The sequence below is a fragment of the Lissotriton vulgaris genome, chromosome 12 (assembly GCF_964263255.1).
Source record: "Lissotriton vulgaris chromosome 12, aLisVul1.2, whole genome shotgun sequence".
Lineage (NCBI taxonomy): Eukaryota > Metazoa > Chordata > Amphibia > Caudata > Salamandridae > Lissotriton > Lissotriton vulgaris.
In genome coordinates, this window is record NC_141700.1 from 782,545,931 (window position 1) to 782,566,247 (window position 20,317).

Genomic DNA, 20,317 nt, shown 5'->3' on the forward strand with positions numbered 1-20,317 from the left:
TAACCACATTTGCAGGGAGAGGGTCAGTGAGGTGATTTAAAGGTTTCAAGGCACTGAGAAATTTGCCTATAGCTTCCTCAGAATAGGAGTGAAAGTATGCCCATGTTGCATCATTTTTCAATGTAGACTTGGATGGGATTTGTTGAGAGACGTTTGGGGGTGGGGATGTGATGAGGGGGCAAGATTGAGAAAGAAGGTCCTTGAGGAGATTTTTCTTAATGTTCTCTGTCTTTAGGGTAAAGTGGTTAGAAAAGTCGTTACAAGATGGATGTGGGTGAGTTAGATCAAGAGGCCGTTGAGGTTGGTCCTTAGATTGCGTTTTGATTAATTCAAAAAGTTTTTTTGGTCGATTTCTTGCCTGGTCAAGTTGTTGATTAAAGAAGTCTGCTTTGGTGCGTTTGACCTTACGAAAATAAGCATTTCTCTTTCTTTTTAGAGTCATGAGGTGCTTGGCGGAAGGTATTGATCTCCAGTTGCATTCGGCGGTTCTGAGAGAGCGCCTGTCCTCATTAAGGAGACCGTTGAACCAAGGTTTAGCGTCTTTCGCGGCGACTCTCTTTAGTTGCAGGGGAGCAAATTCGTTAATAATCGTGGATATAGAGTTTAGGTAGTGGTTGGTGAGGTCAGTAACGTTAGAAGTTCCAGCAGGGGGTAAAAGAAGATTCTTGCTAAAGGCGGGTAAAGGGTTTGTGTTGAGCTTTTTCCAGTCCCTTTTCCAAACCTTAGGTTTTGTAGCTTGGGCAGAGGTCAGCTTAATTGTTTCATTGATGAAGAAGGTGATGATGTGATGATCAGACCAGTCGCAAGGGAGGATCGATTCCAGATGGGTGGAATCAATCTTGGAGATTATTAAGTCCAAGGTTGCGCCTTTGTTGGGTGTAGGACTATTGCATAATTGGATGAGGTCTAACGCGTTAAGGAAGTCTTTGAGGCTGTTGACCACTGTGTCATTAGGATCGTTCCAGTGAAGTTCAAGTCGCCAAGGAAAATTTGTATATTTCGTCGACCGGTGAGAGATGTGATCAGGTCCATGAAGTGTTCGGTGAATAGTAGGTTATCACCAGGTGGGTGATATATGATGTGGAGCGAGCAGACAGGTTTACCATTACTGTTGATGTCGAGGCTGATGTATTCACAGGTGGGGAGTAACGAGGGTATGGCTCTATTTATGGTGATGTTGCTCCTGTGTATACATGCAATACCTCCTCCACTCTTGCCCCCTGCCCAGTCTGATGATGTCATAGTTAGGGGGAACTAGGATGTCGATGAGGGGCGAGGAGGAATCTGAAAGCCATGTTTCAGTGAGAATGATGAGGTCAAGGTTAGCCAAGGTAATGAGGTTGGCTAAATCCAGTTCCTGAGTGCAATATTCGCCACTCATTGGGGAAAGGCGTTTCCATATGTGGAAAGAGCAGCAAAACTCAAAGCCACAGCAAAGAGCGTCTGCAAAGAAATCACTCGCAGTAAGACAATACAATCCCCTGCTAGTCCTATTGTCCTCTATCCCGTATGGATATCATCCTTTTGTGCAGGCTCCGGATGAGACGTGTCCAAAAAGAACTGGGAACTATGGAAACAAGTAGACGGCTCATGGGATGATGTAGTCCAAGTTATGAGATTACTAAATCCAGCACTGTTGTGGTGGAGAATCTCAAAAAATCTAAACGCAGATCTCTCTTTCTAACCTATAACAAAGAGTTATACTGAAAAACAGGCGTCAATGGGTGGCTGGTGGGCTCATGTGCAAGAGCCTTTAGTCAGAGGTCTCTGGTCAGATGCAGACCTTTTTTTCACATCAGTTCAGTAGAGTTCTGGGTCATACGTTTAGGCCTACAAGTAGCCACCCTGAGACTAGCAGGTCAAGGAGTTCTGAACAGATAGATAATATGATGTTTATGTTCTACATAGCCGAGCAAGGGGAAGAGTGGTTCTGACTTCTCTCAGAAAAGACTCAAATACTATGGGACTTGGCCATTTCTCAGGAGATAGGCATTGCCTTGAAAGACCTTCCAGGTCGCCAGATGGTCAGACTACCGTGAGTGGGAAGTGGACCAGTACCAAGCTGATGATATATTTCAACAGTGGAGTCAACCCATTATCAATCTCTTAGCCACACTGAACAAGCAATGCCAGTACTTAGGAAGCAGATTTTTGCATCCAGGGACCATGGACTTTGCCCTTTCAGTCAGTGGATCCAAACTATTTGCTTATGCCTTTCCTCAGTTGCCCCAAATCACCAGGGTATTGAAGGTGAAGCTGGAGCATTTAACTCTGATCCTCGATGCTTCTATGTGTCAAAGTAATAATGGTGCAGCAAACTCCTGCGTCTTTCGGCACGTCCAGCCATTTCTCTGTAACTGCACCCCAGGCTCTTCTCCAGACACCATGAAGAGATACTGCACTATGACCCCAAGGCGCGGAACCTGACAAATTACCACCTGATCACTTGGAGTTTAGAATCTTGGATCTACTGCAAGATTTTAGAAACATCCCAGCAGAGCCATGTGCTCTGGCAATTGCAAAAAACGTACAATTTCCAGTGAAAGCATTTGTGTGTCTGTTGCAAGAGCAAAAACATTCATCCACTTCTAATTCTCCTATACTTGTTGTATTTGGCTAAGAGTGGGCTTCATTATTCTTCAGTAGCAGCCCATCTAACTTTAGTATCAAGATTCAGAAGTACAAATGCTGTCATCTACTTTGTTCTTCCAACAGATCAGAAAGCAATTTAAGAAAAGAACATTTCAGGTCTTTTGTATCTATATGAAGCCCTCCGGTTGTTTGAGAGCTCAATGCTGTCCTCAGCCTGTTAATGCAATCTTCCGTTGAACCGGGGGTTTTCAAGCTGGGGGTGGACCCCATAGGAGGTGCTCAAGGGATCCCAGAGGGTGGCACCAGGTTCTTTACCAAAAGAACCATTTTGTTGAGAACACTCTTTTTTTATAAGTGGATAAAAAATAGCAGCATTCCACTCCGTCACGAGCCACGGGCGTGCTGTGCTTGTGACGGAGTGGATCCGTCATGGCCCCGCCCGCTCAATAGAACGCTCCGCGCAGGCGCAAAATTGATGCCGCGCAAGCGCGGCAGCCGGGCCGTGACGGAACCACTCCGTCGTTAGCACAGCGCGTCCGTGGCTGGTGACGGAGTGGTTCTATCACCAGCACACACAGGTTTAAATAACATCTTATGTCATTGATATTCTAGCTGCGAGTATGTGTCAAAAGGGAAGGGACACCAAATATGCTTCAAAACCCCCACCCCAATTTAAATAATCACACTGTGGATACTTTTACTCATTAGCAAGACCTGACGGACCAAATTAGTACGTTTGGCAATCATGTATTTGATTGCATTTTTAAAATAGTTAACATAACTTAACTGCTAAGTTTAATTAAGTCCAGACATATTTAAACATTTCCAATTTTAATTGAATAATTGTGCTAAATTCTGAGGGGCGCCTGATGGTGTCCCCCACCCCCTTACTGGGGGGCACAGCATTAAAAAGTTTGAAGACCAAAGCTTTCAACCAATCTAAAAAGCACACTTAAAGTTCAACTCCTGAAGTACAGTGCTTCTCTTTGTACCGCATCCGCAAGGAGAGTGAGGGAAATTCAAACATTCACTATCAAAGAAAATTTTCTCTGGGTCATGAAAGACCAAGACATTCTGAGAATCAATCCAGTATTCATACCCAGGGTTTCTACTGACGTTCTCTTAAATGAACCAGATATTCTATGGTCTTACTTCCCAAACCCATCTACGTCAGCATAAAGTTCATACACTCACTGGAGTTAAGTAAATGGAATAGGTATTACATTCATTAGATGAGAATACATCATAGACCTGCTTTTCATGTCCTGTGGACAACCAGAAAGAGGTTGTCCCCTGGCCAAAGAGGATAGTATGTGGGCTGTCAGCCTGCACTGCCTTCTGTCACACCAAGGCCAGGCATCCATTCCAGGAAAGAGTAAGTGTGCATTCCATCAGGAGCATAAGATGATAGTTGCCCTCTGTGCTCTTGTGATACACCTGCCATGAAGCCTCCTGGCAGAGCAGGCATAGGTTCATGAAGCACTGTTGCATAGACGTAGAAGCCGACTTAGCATTTGGATAGGAGGTACTCAGAAACTTGTTTCAATAAAGGTGTCTGTTTCCCTTTTTTATTTTGTATTATGACGGGTATATACTGCTTACTATTCTGATTCAAGCATGTGAATATATGAAAGATCCAGTTTGGAGAAAAAATTAGTTGCTTGCCTGTCACTTCAGTTCTCCAACATAGAAACCTTAGGTGACTCCAAATAATGCCACGGTTAATGCCAACCATTTTCATATGCATTTTCTCACATCAGTGTATTTTCTACTTGAATTATTTCGTACACACCCTCTGATTGACTCCTTTTGTTTTAGAAGTTGTTTAGAACATGCTTTCTGATAGAGAATTCTAACTGCAGATTCCTCGCAGTTTTAATGTTTTCCAAGGTGACAGACTGGATCCAAAGACTTTTCAGGAGTACCTCAGGGTGGCACCAGGTTGTGCCATGTGGCTCTGTACTGACACTGTTCAGTTAATGTGCAGGGCCCACTTAAGTGCAACCCCCGCAGACCGGTTTCAGTTCATTTCTTTCTGTGCCAAAGAGCGATCTTTTGTTAATGTGATACCCATTTACCCCTAAAATTATAGCGTGCAGGAGAAATGTTACATTACAAGAAGACGTGAATTAAAACTTGTAGAGATTGTTGCAAGCATATGTCTGTGTCAGATCCTAATCCGGTGTACCTAGGGTTGGGCCACGACTCAACCCCTTCCACGCGGAGCTAATTCCCCCGCGGTGCGGGGGGAGGGGAGCCGCGCTGCTCGTGATGAGCTGAGCTCATCAGGACTTCGCCCACTCAATGGAACACCCCACACAGGAGGGGAATTAGCCCTGCATGGTCATTCCTTGGCCGTTCTGACGAGCTGAGCTAGTCATGAGCACAGCTCCACTGTGCCTCATGAGCGTGGAAGTTGTTAAGGCCTTCAGGGACTGTGCATTGATAAATGCGAAGCCCATTTGAAACAGCGTGGCAACACTATACGCCACAATGCATTGGAAGATCCCTGCTCCAGGGCCGGTCCATTCCCAAAGACTGGTCTCGGTCCTACTCCCAGCCAAGAAGTTGGTCCCGCGATCGATGTTGTAGCACTCCAAATCCTCTGGTAAGACGCCAAATCTTCTGGTAAGCCCAAGAAAAATTATTTAAAAATCCAAGCGGGCCTCTGCTCTTTCCTGCCACTCTCGTACACCAAAGAAGCAAGTGTGTTTCCATTCCTCTTGATCTCACTCCTGAAATCTGAGCCTATCTTGCAACTTCGACCCGCCACAACCTGAGTTTTGAAGGATTTCTACGACACTAAGACCGATCCAGGAGTTCTGCAAGACCATGCTGCGACTACTTGGATCCCTTCTGACTCCTTCTGTCGTGCCAAAGAGGCCCCCATTCTAGGATACTGCCAGTGAGTTCACACTTGGTGCCAGTTGGAAGCTCTGACCCGGTCACCAGGCCTCTACCAGCGCCCTTACCGACTGGATGAGGCTTTCTGTCAGGGTCATCTGACCCCAGCTGTGCTTGGCTATTGAACTGCGTTAACAAAACACAACGGTTCACCTGGATATAACTTATGCATTTATCAATTAGCAAAGTTGTACTCAAAGCACACCAATAAATGCAAAGACAAAAGGCCCTTTCACCTGACATTCTGTGTAGGACTTTTTACTGAGAAAAGTTTCTAAAAAAACTGTACAAGTGACCGTATACAAACAAGCATTTACAAAGCAATGGTCTCGTCTTTGTTAAAGTTAGAGCTATTGGTATTGCAAATGTCATTTTTTTCATTTATTGTTTTTTTTCAAACCGATAAATATATGGTATTGTCATTTACAATGGCAATAGGTAAGCATTAGAGAGTAGTAGAGAGTAATAGCTTAATCTCTCGCAAATGCGAGACCTATTGCATTTGCACCCACACACACAGAGCCACACACACAGAGACACTCACACACAGAGACACACACACAGAGCCACACACAGACTGAGCCACACACACAGAGCCACACAGAGACACACACACACACACACAGTGCCACACACGCAGAGCCACACACACACACACTAGCTGTAAAGTAATTGAAGTAAAGTGATCTTCTATACCTACTTTTGTTATTTGTTATATATCTCGCATTGACGTACATGCACTTTGTATTGCCAGAACTGTCTCCAGCTAAGACCAATCAACTGTTTTACATGATTATATTCTTTCACATGCACAAACAGGGGGGCAGAGGCAAGAAAAGCCAGCACAATCAGAGGGGCAGAGGCAAGAAAGGCTGCACAATCAGGGAACAGAGGCAAGAAAAACAAGCACAATGAGGGGTCAGAAGGCAAGAAAAGCAAGCACAATCAGGGAACAGAGGCAAGAAAAACGATCACAACCAGGGAACAGAGGCATGAAAAACAGGCACAATCAGGGGGCAGAAGGCAAGAAAAACGAGCACAATCAGAGAACAGAGGCAAGAAAAGCGATCACAACCAGGGAACAGAGGCACGAAAAATGAGCACAACCAGAGAACAGAGGCAAGACAACGGGCACAATCGGAGAACAGAGGCAAGAAAAACGAGCACAACCAGGGGGCAGAAGGCAAGAAAAACAAGCACAATCAGAGAACAAAGTGTTCATACACCCCAAGCTCTTGTCCCACCTCAGCGTCTCTAGATCTGCTCACCCCCAGGCTCCTGCCCCCCCTTTCCCCACACCCCGTCAGTTCCACGCCCTTCCCCCACCCCGCCCTCTCTTCCTTGAAGGATGCTGCCCACAGCCATGAGACTAGGGAGCCCTGGGGGTGACAGCGGCCTCGGTTCCCTCTGTGGGACGGGTGACGGTGGTCTGGAGGGCTCCAAACCCACCTAGTGCCGGGTAGTGTCTGTGGGCCCCTGGGTGGCGAGCCGCACCCGCCCCAGAGTGTGAGACGTGGCCGTAGGAGCCCAGGGTTCGGTATGCACAGAATGCGCTGCATAAACCGCTGTCCACGCGGCACAGGGGCGTGGCAGCACCCCCAGGCCCCTCCAAGGCCTCTACCCCCGCAGTGTGCGCCCACTCGGCAAGCCCCACGCCCCGCTCACCTCTCGGGACCAACACTTGGGCCGCAGCAGGTAATCCGGAACTGCCCCAGACAGACACCCTGTATCCCGGAGAGCACGGCGCGACGGGCCGCTCTGCCCGCGGTGTGCACCAACTCTATGGCGGGGGCACGAGGGGGTGGGGCGTACTGGGGCCGACTGGGGCGCGCGACTCCCAGGGCCAATGGAATGTGACCGGGATGTGCGGGCGTGATGGGGGGGTGAGTAGGAGGAAGAAGGAGGGTAAATGCAAACCCTCCAGCCCCGCTGAACTGTCACCCCTTCACCCTCCCCACTAAGTGCACCCCCACTCGGCCTGCCCCACGCCCCGATCACCTCTCGGGACCAACGCTCGGGCCAAGCAGGTGATCCGGAAATGCCCCAGACAGACACCCTGTATCCCAGAGAGCACTGCGCGACAGGGCCGCTCTGCCCGTGGTGGGCGCCAACTTTATGGTACCGGAGCGAGGGGGGCCGTACTGTCTGAGGGACTGTCTGAGGAAGGAGGGTGGGAGCAGAGTCAACTCCCCACCAGGGAAAAACAAACAACCCTTCAGAGAGCAAGACCTGGCCCAGGCAGTGTTTGGGGGGGACAGCACCCCTCGATAGGAGCAGAGCTCGGGTGGAGGCTCGGGGCGGTTGGTGACAGCGGAGCTCGAACCGGGGGCTCGAAAGAGGTGGTGGACAGGAGATGGGGGGGGCAGAAATCAAAGATTGGGGTGAGTCAAAGGGTGGCCGAGGAGAGGGCAGATCACGGGCAGGGTGGAGGGGCTGCCAGCGCTCCGACCCGGATGTGGTGAAAGGAGAGGGAACTTAGCTGAGTGGGGAGGGGAAGTGTCTGGGCGGGGAGGAGGAGTTGGGGGTGGCACTCGGGCAGAGCCCAGTCCGGCGCAGGGTACGCACCTGTGCAGACGTCCGCAGCCCCTCGCTTCGGGCCGCTCATCCCGGAGTGTGGTCCGGTATCCACCGCTGCTCCCGCGTCGGCCCCACCTCCGACTCTGGAAGGGCCGATCCGCTGCTGCCAGGCAGGTGATTTTGCTCCTCGAAACTCATGGCTTCGCCCTCCGCTCCATGCTGATCCAGGAGGAGGCGAGGCCTGAGAGGGCCCTGCGCCCTCCTCCGCCCCCTCCCCCTCCCACTGAGGCGAAGGAAAACAAAAAAAAAACAAGGCTGAACCGCGGCCCTGCCAGCTCAGCCCATGCAGGCGGCTCCTCCTCCTGCCCTCCACGGGCTGGGGCAGCCAGGGTAAGGAAGAGGGAGGGCACTGAGGGGTGAGGAGCACAGAAGGGGCAGGGAGAGAGACAGAGGGAAAGAGAAGAGGTGGGAAAAGACGGGGCATTTGCATTTAATCCCCGTCCTTTTCAGAATGGGGGGCGTGTTTTTTGTTGAGTGACTGAAGATGTCACGGAGAGAAAGGACAGCAAAAAACACGCCCCTCAATCCGAAACGGATGGGGCTTAAAGTGACTGACACAGCTCTTCTCCAATGGCTGGCTGTCGTTTAGGAAACCAGCCAATGGAGAAGAGCTAGCTTGTTTACCTCCCTACTCTAGAAAACATAAAATCTCGCCAGCGAGACTGTGTAAGTGCAGCCTACTCAGGCCGAGACCTAAAAAGGGTGTAAGACATATTACATGACCGGAAATATATTAAATGGGCACTGTGACCCAGTGAGGAGAAATTCCACTGAAGAGGTTTGTATCAATAATTAACTTTCAAGATTGTATCTACCAAACACACATTTGAATAATTCCTGTAACATCAGACCCACAGCCTGCTGTTCTCTCTCTAAATTACTGCCAATGCACTTTAGGTGCATTACGAATTGGAACTGGTTCACCTTATTGGCCCCTGTAACAGTGTACCCTAGGTACCCAGGGCATAGGTGTTTCCAAGGCCTACCAGGGGCTGCAGCATGTATTGTGCCACCCCTGGCCTGGCCTCCATATTTGACACAACTGGCTGATCACTCAGCTGGGGTAAGTTGATGTAATCACCTCTTACTTAGGTATAGTGTGGCTCAGGGGTTAGAGACGGCAGACCCGGAAGCTGAGATCGGCCCTGGACCAGGGTTCAATTCCCCGCCTCGGCGGGTCTTGGGCTAAAAATTCCACGGACCTGATAATTCTTGCTCCGGTGCCTCCTCGACTCACGGGTTCACACTCTGCGACTCTGGGCAATATCTTGCTTAATCTCCACAACGGCCCCTCGCGGCGGGATGCCTGGCTTTCACCTTGTGGATACCCTGCCGGGATATCTCACAGGGGAATACCAGGACGGGTTCCCTAAGCAAGTGCCGGGAAACCCACTGCGGGTAGCTGTGCGCTATATAAGCTCAAATACATTTACATTTACATTTACAATGTGAGTGCGTCCTCTAAAAGTCAGACACAGCACTTAGTGGGTATGTGCCAGGCAACCTGAAACCAGATTGGATGGAGGTATTAATTCGACCACAATGGCCACTCGACACGAAGATGTGCATCACTGTGGAAATGGCTCCTGTTGGACCCAGGGGTGGAGCTGGCAGCGTGCGACCTCAATCTTGGGAGTCTCCTGGATGGTGAGAATTGTTGAATGATTTGTGTCAATGTGAAATTATGGAAATTGTTTATGGATACTAAAGCCTCAATTAACTTTGGGAATGAACCATTGTTCTTATTGTGATAAATGAACATTTCACAGTTATGTCATAGTTCTAAATAATAGCCAAAGGTGGAGCACTATGGAAGCAATTTGATGAGGAAAAGCTATCAATTCATGAAAAATGAGACCACTAAAATAAAGAAGTGTTGTGTAATTCCTAGGACCCCCCCCCCCCCCCCATAAACTGAGGGCTTGGTGTGCATACAGACTCTGGATGAGTCAGCCGTTCGACAAAAGGCAGAGTGGAGCTGCAGGGGCCCTAAAGAAGGGGTGAAAACCATTAAAGCCTCATTAACAAGAAAAAGGTCTTTTAAAGACCTGTGAAATACTGTGCGGCAAGATGACAATGTTGCATTTTAAATTACACTGGCAGGAGCGCAATGATCACAAGGCTAAAAGGGTTCTAAGTTGCCAAAAGACAAATTCCAGTCAGGTGTTTAAACAGCCTGCAAATTGCTTCTCTTGACACTAAATATGGGTTATATTATGAGTATTTATTCAGTTCAGTTTTCAGTAAGTCTTTATTTCGAAATAAAATTCATAAAAGACATAAAAACATTACAATGATTTTTAAGAAAAAGGGGAAAACACTGTTAGACAATTGTTGAATTGTTAAAAAGGTATTAAACAGTTAATTAATAATAACTTCCCGTAAAAGTGGTCATCAGACATACTCATTAAAATATCTAGATTAGAAAAGCGTTCTTAAAATCAAGGTAGGATATTTGGGTGTCTGCTACGGATAATCCATGCCCATCCCAAGAACTTGGCAACGCCAACCACCACAAATTCAGACTGAATAATACTAAGGGAACTCAGGGCGGCCAAGTGCCCCTTACAATCTAGCCTCCTACAAACAGGTTGGAGCCACTTAAGTTGAGGCGAGCGATAGGCAGGACATACAAAGAAGAAATGACCAATACTCTCAAGTTGATCTGGGCACCAAGGACAACAGGTGTTACAGTTGGTATTCCATTTTGCCTTAAAGGAGTTAATCGGAAGTGTTCCGACACGAAACTGATAATAAAGTTTGCGATCCAAATTTTTACAAATCACATCCCAATCACATCCCAATATGGCTCTAGGAAGGGTGACAGTTTATGGGATAAAACCTTTCCAGTTAAGTTAATCTGATCTGATTGGTTTACTGTGATCATCTTAACTGAGGCCCAAAATAGGTCTTTAAAGTCTTGTTTTGATGGAAAGACGGACATCATCGGATTTATCCACAGCTGCTCAAGGCCCATCTCTCGCAGAATTAACTTTACTTCCTTTAGCCATGGGATTTTGGACGCTCCCCACAGTGTTTTTACCTCATCTAACTCCCTGGCGAAGAGGCTAAGTTCTGGAGTTGTCCAGATCCGACGCCAGAACGCCACCAGACGAAACCTGGCCATCTCATTTAGTGGTTTACACCCAAGGTCTAACAACAACGGTTTGGTAGGCATTGATTGGGGAAGGCCAACCAAATTACGAAGAAATTTATTTTGAGATATGACCAGGGGGGATAGATTCTTAAAACCCCAGATATCCGCACCATACAATGTTGCTGCGTTTATCTTTGCCTCATAAATTTTCAGTACCGGGGCAACTCGTTTCGTCAAAGACTTCTGCTCCTGCAGTAAACTACCCGTCAAACGTGAGAACTTAAGTGTTAGAGCCTCAATCTGGGGGGCCCAACTTAACTGGTAATCCAGGGTCACACCCAGATAGGTCATTACGTTTACCTGTTCTATTGATACACCATCCAAGCTAACGTTACTTCTAATTGTTTTTTTATTGCTAAAAACCATGAATTTAGTTTTATCTACATTGATCTGTAGGTCGTTTACCCTGCAGAATTCTGCAAACGTGTTTAATGCTGTTTGCAGCCCACTACGGGATTTTGAAAGGAGCAGGGTATCATCAGCAAAGATTAGCATTGGATATTTCGACCCACCCAATGATGGCGCATCAGTATGTATGTTGGAAAAGAACCCCACCACCTGATTTATGAAAAGGAGGAAGAGGGACGGGGCCAACACACAACCCTGTCGCACCCCACGTGTGACCGGAAACCTTTCGGTCACCTGACCCTGTCCGCCCCACCTCACTTTGGCATAGTTGGCGTCATGCAATCTTATCACTACATTCAAAAGTTCATGGGGGAGGCCCATCTGTCTAAGGGAGTCCCACAGCTTCTCTCTCGGGACCAAGTCGAATGCCGACTTCAAGTCCACAAATGCGGCATAAATGGCCCCTCCTCCCAGAGTTACCACCTTCCAATACAGCATGTTTAGCCTGAAGACCTGGTCTAAAGTACTGGTTCCCTGTCTAAAACCAGCTTGCATGGGGGACAGTATTTCTTCCATCTCCATCCACCCTTGGATTCGTGCAAGTACCATCCGTGAAAAGATTTTTTGCAATGAGTCTATCAGACTAATAGGTCGATAGTTTCCTGGGGAAGACCCGTCACCCTTTTTGAACACAGGTAAAATCTCAGCCCCTTTCCAGGAGTCTGGGACCCTGGCCCCACCTGCAATTGCGTTGGCCAACACTGTGATATACGGGACCCAAATATCGGGATTTAATTTAAAAAGATCTGCGGGGATCGCATCTAAACCGGGTGCTTTTCCCGACTGTACATCAGCTAGGGCATTTCTTACGTCAGTTGGAGAGAATATAAGTTCAACTCCACCATTAGTGTGAGAGGCCCCCAAATACTCCTGCTGATTTTCTATAATAATTCTTGTGTCTTTAAATTGCGTGGAGAAAAAACTCACCCAATCCTCTTGAAAGACATAGTTCTCAGGCCTTTGAGATTCAGAACTTCTGCCCCACTTAACTGTCTCCCAGAACTTGTTCTGATTGGAAGAATAACATGCCAAGAGGAGCTCTAACCAATAACCATCTTCCCATTCTTTCTTCGCTGCCCATAAAAATTTTTTATATAGAAACCTAGCTTGTTTAATTTCAGTGCTATCCCTTAATTTAACAGCCTTAATTAGGTCGCTATGAGCTTCTCTACAACTCTGAGTGTACCACCTTTTATGACGGTCATTTTGTTTTGCCCTTAAGGGCCTAGTTAGCAGAGTTTTCAATCCCACAAAGCATTGTTCGTGAAGATCAATAATTTGCGAGCTATTCACCAGAGGCAGGGGATTTGCAACCATAGCACCTAGAGTATTTGTAATAGTTTCTTCTATATTTTTGATTAAAGAGGGGTCGGCAATAACCCTCGACCATTTAACCCGTCTTCTGTCGTTACTTAAAACGACGTCAGACGTTGCACAAAATGGTTCCTCGGGTATAACCCCAACACCTGGTAGCCTAAGTCCTAGTGAAAGGGGGTTATGGTCGCTCTCTGGACGACCAGAACCTCCATATCATTAACAAAACGCCAAAATTCTAAATTGACCAGTATATAATCGATCCTACTCATACTAGCCGAATTATCGAAAGTTGACTGTCCTGATTTGTCAGAGGTTGTATGCCCATTCACAGCCCGCAGGCCCCACTCCAGGCAAAGTCCCAGCCAGAGTAAAGCTGCCTCTGTACCCTTTACACCTTTACTAATTGACAAACTTGGGATAATCCAAACAGTGTCCACCTCCGCGCCCAAATCCTCACCTAAACTAAGAATGGGTTCGAAAGAACAATTCAGGTCCCCTGAAACCAAGATCAAATTATCTCCATTGAAGCTGCTCAAGAGTGCATCGAGAGCATCCAAAATTGGTTGCTTACGACCACCTTGGCAGCCCCTAGCGTAAATATTAATTAACACTACGCACTGATCATAAATCCCACTCAACTTTATGCACAAGAGGTCTGGATTATGTATGTATTCATTTATGATGTGGCTTTTCTGTCTTTATTCCCTTTTATTATCAGTCATATCATTCAGGCAGCCCTAAAACACAATTGAAAGTGCTTTCTATTTATATTTGCTGTTCAGAGTATGCACAGATAAGTGCTGAAAATAGAGCTTTAGGTGACTGCTTTTTTTTGTACCACGTGGGACATCAAAATGAGCTGGCAACCCTAATCATAAACTGGAAGTTTGTTGCAAGATCAGCCCAGTATTTATTTCCTCCACCCTCGATCCCTGGTTAATGCCATAATTGCAATAGCAATAGTTTAACATATCTGAAACCCTCCGCTGCCGTCAACAGCATGCTGAGTTACTTCAAGTGTTTGGGAATGCACCCCGCATTCAGACAACTTGCTCCTCATTCTCGCCCTTCACTTTCATGCTCACCCTGCACTCACAACGATCACAATTCCCTCATACTAACCCCCATGCACTCACACCATTCACCTTGCACTCAGTGAGCACTCTGCTCTCAAAATGCACTTGCACGGTTTTCCCTGAACCTCAAACTGCAGCCACACAAGCACACTACCCACCCTGCACTCATGTGACACTTCACTCACCTGTCCCCCTCACTGCTCAATCTGCAATCTCGCTTAAACAAGCCCATCACTAACAATGCATTCATTAGTCCCACTCTGCACTAACATGCACACCCAAATTCATATGGTCACCTCACTTACCCTGCAGTCGCTCCACTTACCCTACTCTCACACTGTCGCATACCTCACTGTGCACTCACATGAGCCCTCCTGCCACTCTCACAGCACAGAGGGTTAATGTGCCTGCTACAAAGAAGGTGTACCATGCAGATCGAAGAATCAAGAGAGGCCTATGTTCAAGGAAGTTGCGGAGTGAGGCGTTAGCAGTCATGTTTTAAGGCCTCTCTCCGCCACTTCAGAAACGGAAGGCTGCACCATATTTACAACAATATGGTGCAGCCTTGCGTTTCCACTGCGCTGGCGCTACACTTAGCAGTGTAGCGCCAACGCAGACACCATTGCGCCATAGTGCAAGGGTGTCTGGGTGCAGGGAAAAGATTGTTTATGTACAGGAGGGAGACCTTCCTGTACATAAACAATCTTTAAATACCATTTGTCTCACTTCCATGTGTGCTGCAGCACACATAGAAATCACAAAATTGATTTTTTTTTAAAGATTACAGATACAAGGCATTTTGCTTTTTCCACGTGTGCTGCAAAAATAAGGAGAAATAAGGCATTTCTCCTAGTTTCGCCAGCTTAAGACCAGGTTTTTCCTGTTCTTAATTTTAACGCTGCCCTTGTAAATTGGGCGCAACATCAAAATCAGTGCCTGTTGCAGTGGAACGCCCACCGCAACACCCACTGCCCACCCTTTCACGCTAAGCATAGCATGAAAGGGGGCCTTATTTACAAGGCAGCGTTAAACCAAGTTAAGTGGCTTAACTCTGCCTTGTAAATATGGCAATGCCCCTATCGCCACCACAACGTCGTAAAAAGTGACAGTGTGGTGTCTATAGGGGCTTGTACATATGCCCCTGAGTATGATGAAACTATGAGTAGCACTATAAAAAAAATTATATGTTTGCCAGAAAGGTGCTATAGAGAGATGAGGTGCATTGTTGGTGAGTGGTAGTGAGGGAATTCATGGAGAAGGAGGAAACACTCATTGTTTTGAACATTATTTGCCGGATATGGCCCGGGATATGCGGGTGGCGGTCGATTATATAGTGTATCAGATTCCATAAATTTCTGTCAGGTGGTGGGGGGGCCGACATATTTAAAAAAATTCGGCTGTGGGGGCTCAACTTTCAAAAGTTTGAAGACCTCTGCTCTAAAGAGAGGACTCAATTTTTTCTGGAGCATCATATTGATCCTACACTATTGTCCACTGTCCGGGGGATAACTTAAGGAAAGCTAAAATCGTAAAACTGGGCAGGAAATCCACCAAGGGTGGCTGCTGTACCTCAATGGCAAATGGATCACGAAGGAGCAGTCATAAGAATACTTGGGGTCATCATTGATGCAAAGTTCACCTTTGTCCGGCAAATGGAGGAAGTCGAACTCAAAGCTCTGGCCTACCAGACATCTCTCTCAGAAGTGTCAAGTCTGCTGTGGGGGGCAAGCCTTCTCCCCTCTCCTGAGCATAATCAGTGCAAACATTATTCCATCTCTGTCCTGTGGCAGCAAAATTCTATTAGGGAGGGATGGCAAACTCCTGAACAAACTGGCCACCAAGATATATAAGTTCGCTCTTCGCCTGCCGAGATGGTCTTCAGCCGCTCAGATCTGGCTAGAATTGGCCTCCTCGACCAGGGGATCACCAGACCAGGAGCTGTCTTAAACCTCTGTCACAAACGTAGGCTTGCTAGGAGAGGATGCCTGGGAGGCTCTGTTGTGGGATGAGATTCAAACTGGTGATCCTAGACAACCCCACCATCTGTATCTTGAGGACTTCCATTAGTTCTTTGAATGCTAGTGAGCTTTGGGCCTCCCACACGAGTCAACGCGCTTTCAGTATGTGTATTAAAAAGTGGCTGCGCTTCCTTTCACGTCAGACTGATACAAATGCCTTAGGGAAGTTAAGCATGCGCGGGCTGTTATCAGCCTCATCCTACCTGTCCTGTACGTATTAAAAACAACCCTTAAACTCGGAGAGTGGCCGTTCTTAAATCACTTAGGGCCAGATGTAGGTCACCCAATACCGGTCGGTAACGGCCGAAGTTACAGAATTTCGTCCGTTACCAACCGGTATTGGGCTTTTTAGATGTAGGTGGCATTTTTGTAGGATTCAGTATTTTACTGAATCGGTAATTTAAGGATTCGGTAAAATACCGAATTCTTAACATACCGATTCGGTAAAATCCAGGATGTAGGGAGCACTCAAGTTAGTGAATTCCTCATTTAAGGATTCGTTATTTACCACCAACTAGAAGTTGGTGGTAAATAATGAAAACCTTTGAAAAAGCATTTTTTTGCTTTTCCAACAGTGCCATGTTGCAGACATACATGTATGTCTGCAACATGTGCACCCATACACAATTGAGGGGTGCAACAGGGTGTCAAAGTGACACCCTGCCACCCTTCAATGTTTCCCCCTTTTACCGAATCGGTATTTACCGATTCGGTAATTGACATTCATTCCTATGGGCCTCCAGGTAATTACCAAAACTTACCGATTCGGTATTTATCAAAACTTACCGATTCGGTAATTTTTAACGAAAAATTACCTACATCCCATTTACCTGTTCTTAAATACCGAATCGGTATGATTCGGTATTTAAGAGTCAGCAAACTGGGATTACCTACATCTGGCCCTAAGAGAGGTGGCTCCGGCCATCGGAATCGCAAAGTGCAGAGAGTGTGGACTGTATGATGAATCTTTCGAACACATTGTCTGCAGCTGCCCGGCTTTACTCGAGGAATGAAAATTTCTCCTGACGTGGGACTGGAACAAACTGAGTAGTTTTTCATGCTGGCGGGCCGTTGCTGCTTCCCTTAACCCTGATAGCTTCGCTTTGAACATTTTGTTGGTCAAGTTTGCAGCTTCAGCAGCTATGTTATGTTATGTTACGGAATTTTTTTAAGCGCAGCGGTTACCCACAGGTGATAGTTACCTATTCTATTGGCAGAGCCGCAGATGCAAGGCTACGAAGCTCTGCTGGATGGGGACCCCATTGAGTATTTCAAACATGAACATCATATTGGAATTCCCCCGGTGCCTCCCCTATAAAGGCATGTTACACTCTCTGAATCATTGGCTATTTTAAGTAGAGTTGTACACACCCTTGATTGTAGAGATGCTTACTTTTTACTTGCGTGCTGCAGCAACAAATGATAGACAGAATGCTAATTTATTTATTTATTTTATTTTTATCAATTTATAGGGCGCAACAGCTACCCAAGAAGGGTTTCCCGGCGCCTAGACACAGCTAGAAATAAGGACAGAAAGGGGTAACTGTTTGAAGTGGTTATTGTTCGTACAGCCAGGTCTTTACAAGCTTTCTGAACCTACAGTAGTTTTCTTCCTTCCGGATGCCTGGGGGAAGCGTGTTCCACAGGGAGGGTCCAAGATAGGCAAAAGATCTGCCCCCTGATCTTGCACGTTTAAACCTTGGTATACAGAAGCAAGCTGCTGTCTGAGACCGGAGGTTTCTCTTGGGCGTGTAGAGGCAGGCAAGGGATTGGAGGTATTTTGGTGCTGCTCCTGTTTTTATTCTGAACATGTAGTTCAGGGCCTTGAAACGAATTCTGCTCTCTATCCTGAGCCAATGAAGATCCCGACGATAGTTCGAGACTCCAGCGTTCTTAGGAATCTTACATAGGAGTCTGACCGCAGCGTTTTGCGCTACTTGCAGTCGTCCGATGACAGATTTATTTGCGCCCAGATAGAGGATGTTGCCGTAGTCAAGCCTTGATGTGATAAGGGCATTGACTACGGTCTTTTGTGTTGACATAGGCAACATCCACAGGATTTTCCTCAACCATTTAGCTATGGTGAGACACAAGCCAGTAACTTTACTGGCCTGCTTGTCCATGGATAAGGCATTGTCCAGTACAAAGCCCAGATTTCGAGCATGGGACACCGGGGTAGGAAAAATGCCCATCTGGTCTGGCCAATGCGCGGGGTTCCAGAGAGCTTTGTCCTTTCCCAAAATCAGTATTTCCGTCTTGTCGCCGTTCAGTTTTAACTGGTTTGCTGTCATCCAGTTCAGTATTTTTAATAGTCCTTCCTTGAGTAACGACGGGGAGTGGGGACAAGAATCGGACAGGGAAAAAATGATTTGGGTGTCATCGGCATAGTTCATAAGCGTTAGACCTAGCTTTTCAACAAGTTCTACCAGCGGTTTGAGATAAATATTAAAAAACAGAGGGCTCAGGATGGACCCCTGCGGCACTCCATGAGCTGCAGGTAGGGTGTCTGACACGGCCTGTGCAGATGCGATCTGAAAGGTTCTGTTTGCCAGGAAGGATTTGATCCAATCCAGAGCCTTTCCTCTTACGCCATTAGTGTATAGCTCTCTAATAAGCGTTTCATGAGAGATGGTGTCGAACGCCGCACTTAGGTCCAATAACACAAGTGCGACCGTCTGGCCTTGGTCAAGAAGTTTTCTGATATGTTCAGTGACACCTAACAGGGCGGTTTCCGTCGAGAAACCAGCCCTGAAGCCAGATTGCGAAGGATGGAGTAATGAGTTTTCTTCTGCAAAAGTGGCTAAAGTGGAGTGAACGTGTCTCTCAAGGCACTTTGAAAAAGCAGGAAGTAGAGATATAGGTCTATAATTGGCCAGTATTTCTGGGTTTGCATTTGGCTTTTTCAAGAGGGGTGTCACCATGGCATGCTTCCATAAGGCCGGGACAGTGGCGAGGTCGAGGGACGAGTTTAAGAGATTGGCTATGATATTCAAGGACTGGTCATCCAGTTTTTTTATAATTTTAATAGGGATGCGGTCCCTAGGGGAGCCGGATTTAACAGTTTTTAGGATTCCTTTCAGATTCTCTAATGAAAGAGTCGGCCAGGATTTCAGTAAGCTTTCACCCAAAGCAGTGGGTTGAGGCAGAATAGGGTCAGATGGAGGGGGTGGGTCAGAGACAGAAATTTTAGCCTTGATGTCTGAGATAATTTTGTCGATTTTCTCAGTAAAGAAACAAGCTAACGCCTGACATTGTTGAGCGCTTAGGGGGGGTGCAACAGCTGTGGTATGTGCGCCCGCCAGTTCCTTAACTTTGGAGAACAGAGTTTTAGGCATGTTAGTTGCTTCAATAATTGTTTTTGAGACGAAAGCAGCTCTTGCTTTTGTACAAGCCGCATGATAGTGATTTCTGGCTTCATGATAGCTTTTTTTGGCAAAGAAGTCGTACTTTTTACGCCATTTGCGTTCTAGTACTTTGCATTTTGCATGCTAAATTAATCAAACAATTACCCCAGTCACAGATCTGGGTTAAATCCAATGTTCTTTTGCTAACCATGCTACCCCAGTTTGGACCCAGCCATATGCAAATCTGTCATGACCCTGCTCCTTATGGAAACAGTCTGTCCTGAACTGCCAGGCCAAGGCCTCCCTGGACAGGAAAGAAGCATCCTGGGACCGGTTTCAGGGTAACACCCCTCCATCTGACAGGCTAGCTTGAATCCAGTGGCAAAGCGAGCAAGGGATACCCTTCCCACTTAGGGCGATAAGTAAACCTGGGCGGTGAATTCCGTTCCGCTCGCGGAATTTGGGTAATTTTGCGTCCCGCGGTGAATGCGGAAATGCCAAAAATACGCGATCCGCGGCTTTGCGGAATTTTTTGATTCTTTGCTCCTTCAAAATGCGTGTTCACAAGATATTTCCCCTCAAGCACGCAAACAGCATTCGCGAACATGAAAAAAGCATCGCGAACGGGAGGAACAAGCAATTCCGAGTGTACGTGGAATTTCTGCGCGCTCGCGGAGATTTTTTACTGTTGCAAATTCCGCCCACCCCTAGTGATAAGTGCTGCGGCAAAAAATGATTGATGGAATTTATTTGTCCCATTGATGAGATCTTAAGCATTAATCATTGGCTGCTGTGATGCTTAACTTTTTACTTTGCTTTACTTTTTACTTGTTCACTTGTGCACCTATTTCTGAAATCTGATTATTTTGTTGTTCTTTTTAGTTTTAGATGGTCCAACGCCAGCAGATAGATTCCCAGGGGACA